The sequence below is a fragment of the Neophocaena asiaeorientalis genome, unplaced genomic scaffold, assembly GCF_003031525.2.
Source record: "Neophocaena asiaeorientalis asiaeorientalis breed wild unplaced genomic scaffold, Neophocaena_asiaeorientalis_V1.1 scaffold392, whole genome shotgun sequence".
In the NCBI taxonomy this organism is placed as follows: domain Eukaryota; kingdom Metazoa; phylum Chordata; class Mammalia; order Artiodactyla; family Phocoenidae; genus Neophocaena; species Neophocaena asiaeorientalis.
This window is the reverse complement of record NW_020174421.1, coordinates 127,771-130,495: the sequence shown is the minus strand read 5'-3', so window position 1 is coordinate 130,495 and position 2,725 is coordinate 127,771.

The window sequence follows — 2,725 nt, the reverse complement described above, 5'->3', positions numbered from 1 at the left end:
CTTCTCCTTCAGTTAATAGGATTTCTTCTATTACTCTTCCTCCTCTTCTTTCCTCTGACATTTTTTCCCTTCTGCGGGTTTCAGAAATACTTGCAAATGCTTTGACATTCCTCCCACAAGAGGGGGAGTCTGTGCCTGGAATTCGGAAGGCTTGTGACTGCTTCGAGGATTAGCAGGAAGTGATGCTCGTGACTCCTGACGCAGGGTCATGAAAGTGGAGTGGCTTCCTCCTGTCCTGCTGGCACACTTGCTCTGGGACCTCTGAGCCCCATGTGAGAAGTTCAGCTGCCCTGAGGCCGCCATGCTGTGAGGAATCCCAGGCCACAGGGAGTCATTCCAGCTTGGACACCAGCAAGTCAAGAAGCCTCCAGATGATTCCAGCCCCCAGCCTTCCCAGCTGAGGCCCAGATATCATGGAGCTAAGACATTCCATCCGCCCTGGCCAAGTTCCTGACGCGTAGAACTCACAACCATAATGACATGGTTGCTTTATGCCACTTAAGTTTAGAGCGGCCTTCTATGCAGCAGTAGGTAACTGGAACACTGTCCCCTCACTCACATGGCCCATCGTCCTCGTATCACTCCTCTTCCTCTCCCGCCACTGGAGGGGTACCAGGCCTCTGTCCTGCCCTCCTAACTGACCTTTCCTGTCAGAGCCTCCTGACCTGGGCGCTGGCACCTTTTCCTGTCCCATCAGTGATCCCAGCCCCGTCGTCCTCTGAGCAGCGGGCATCCTGACTATGAGGCCATCAATCTGGATGCAGATAGCAGTGATTCACATTCTGCTGCGGGGGGAGACTCACTTCTTCGTCAAAAGCTCACGGCCATTAAGACAAGTTGTGGAGTCAGCACTCTGCAAACACGGGCCTGCGTACTGATATGCCCGTCCCTCGCCCCAATCCCCTGGGCCTGCGCCCTACTTACTGAAGTGACTAATAACTCAAGATTAATATGGAGCTGGGACGTGACCCGTCTGAGGGTCTTAGGAGCACAAATAGGCAATAGGTATATCAGATAGACTGTGTGGGCAGCGCTGTCTGGGGGTGCTTGGAGCTGGGCAGATATGGGTTTGAATGCCAGTTCTGCCAACTCCTGGCTGTGTGACCTTGGATAAGACACTTAAGCTCTCTGGGCCACATTGCCCTCCTTTGTAAAATGGGCTTGCAGATGTATCGGGGATCTAAGATCACATAAGAGCCCACCCTTACCTTACAGAAGGGGTACTTCTGAAGGCCAAAGTTTAGGTGGCTTCCTTGACAGGATCAAGATGCCTGGGTTCCACCATTGGACTCCCTTTTGGAATACAAGCACCTGGCTCCAGCTTTCCTGGATCCTGTTAGGACGTTATGATGATCCCTAGTTTGCAGGTGGGGAATCTAAGGCTCAAAGAGATAAAGTCGTTTGCCCAAGGAAACCTGGCTCAAAACAGACTAACCCAAGATGCAAGCAGAGGCCAGTTGTTTTCCTCCCAGCATTCATGGGTGGTAGCGTGCTCTACACTGACCCCCACGTTCATATTTCCCTCTGCTGTTGACTAGCAAGACCCTCTCCCTCCCTCAGCAGGAGGTGGGAGGGAGGGCATCCAGGCAAACAGGCTTACTCGACTGGGCAGCGGGGAGGCAGCATTTCCTGAGGTACAAATGTTTTTTCATATTGTCATAAAATTTAATTTATTTAAAAACTTTACATTTTAGATAGGTAATGCATCTCCAGGGTTCAAAATTTCAAGAGGCACAAAAGAGGATTCAATGAAAATCAAGTCTCTCCCACCTGCCCCCAGCCACCTGACTCCCCTTGCCAAGGGCATTGGTGTGTCCACTGGAGATAATTTTCCACACACTAGAGGAAATATGAAGGTAGAGCCTACGCCCCTTTGTTCTGCGCATATTATAAACACGTACTTCACTTTGCCCTCTTCCAAAGAGTACCTTCCTCCTTTTTTATAGCTGTGTAGTACTCCTTTGTCTGGATGGCTCACACACCTCCCCTCCATCCCATTCTAATGGAAGAAGCAAATCTGACTTCCAAGGATAGGACCCCCTGTGCCCCTTCCCTGCCTGTTCTTCCTCAGAGCCTCTGAGACCTGGTGAGCTCAGTGGCTGCCGTGCTGATGGAGGGGAACTGTGATGGGGTTCAGTGGACAAAGCTTGCAGACAGACAGACCTCCTCACCACAAAGCCTCCAGCCTTTGCTGGCTCCACGGACAGGCCCTGCCCTCTCTGAGCCCCCTGTGCCTCCTCTGCAAGATGCAACTGGAACACCCCACTCAGGGCAGGGGTGAGGGTTCCTGTGGAAGGTCCTTTGCCTCGTACAGGCCTGAGGCCTGGGAGCACTCCCTCACTCATTGATTCACCCATTCATTCATTTACTCAGTCATTTATTTACATATTCCTTCACCCATTTATTCACTCATTAATTTACATAAATCATACATCAATTCACTAACTCTTTCATTCAGTCAGTCACTCAGTTATTCATTCATTCATTCCATCACCATTTTCTCACTCATCCATACACCTGCTTATTCAACTCATTCATTCACTCTTTCATCCCTCACATATTCACCCATTTATTTAACCATTTATTGTTTCGCTCGTTCATTAACTAATTCGTGGTAATTAGCGTTATTGGGACGTGCTGTGGGCTGGGCAGTGGGAGGCTCGCCGGGCGAGCGGGCTCAAGCAGCTGCAGGTACCTCACGGTCCCGCTCCGCGCCGCCCCCGCC